Source organism: Bison bison, unplaced genomic scaffold (assembly GCF_000754665.1).
Source record: "Bison bison bison isolate TAMUID 2011002044 unplaced genomic scaffold, Bison_UMD1.0 scf7180017864492, whole genome shotgun sequence".
Lineage (NCBI taxonomy): Eukaryota > Metazoa > Chordata > Mammalia > Artiodactyla > Bovidae > Bison > Bison bison.
The window spans coordinates 3059124-3060054 of NW_011495051.1; positions in this window are offsets into that span (position 1 = coordinate 3059124).

Below are 931 nucleotides of genomic sequence, written 5' to 3' on the forward strand. Positions count from 1 at the left end.
GCCGAGTGGCCTCTCCCGGGCAGCGGTGGCAGCAGTGGCCACAAGTCTTGACATTCATCTGTTCCTTTGCTTTCTCTCTCCCTGCTAACATGCTCTCATGAGAGCCCAGAGCAGGGAGCCTCTTAGCCAAGAAGCCATGGAGTGGGTGGGGGTTGGGATGGGGCCTTGGGGGGGCAGGGGTGGGCAATGGGGGGACGTGGGGGGCCAGGGAGGGTTTAGCCACAGATGTGTTGTATTTTTTGAAAGTGCAATAACTTGGTATTTTGAAGACTCGGCATGTGGCCAGGGCCCCCCCACCCCCCTGGCAGCAGGCGGGGGCCCCAGGGCGCGGCACCGTGTGGCGTGGTGGGGGGGTGGGTCTCAGTTTTCTAGCCAGCTACCTCGGTAACTCCAATTCAGGTTAACTTCCCTAGGGAACAGTGCAGGTGTCCACGGACACCGCCTCCTCGGTGGGGTGGGGGCTGCCACTTCGGAGGGGTGGCACGGACCTGCCTGGCCTCTCCATTTGGGGTGGTTCCTCCCCCATCTTCTTGCTCTTGGGTTTTCCGACGGGTACAAGGCCTGCCCGGCTCCCCCCTCCCCCGGGAGCCTCACTCTGGTCTTCCAACAGGACTGGGCGGCAGCTCCCCGCCCGGCTCCACCCGCCCCCCAGTGGCTCCCAGCCTGGGGGGTGGTTCAACGACCATGGGGGCTCCCGCAGCGGCCCCAGACGCCTCCACTGGGTGCCCAGCCCCCCGCCCAACACCCTTGTCCCCTGGAGGCCGCACCTGGTTCTCCAAGACCGCCTGTGCCCGCCGTTCTTTTTTTGCTTTTATTCTTCCCTGCACCCCTCACCCTCAGACCCCAGAATAATTTTTCTTTGTATGAACAGAACTCTCCTAGTCAGGAAGCAATATCATTTCAGGTCTAGAGAAGAAAGGGACGTAAATCT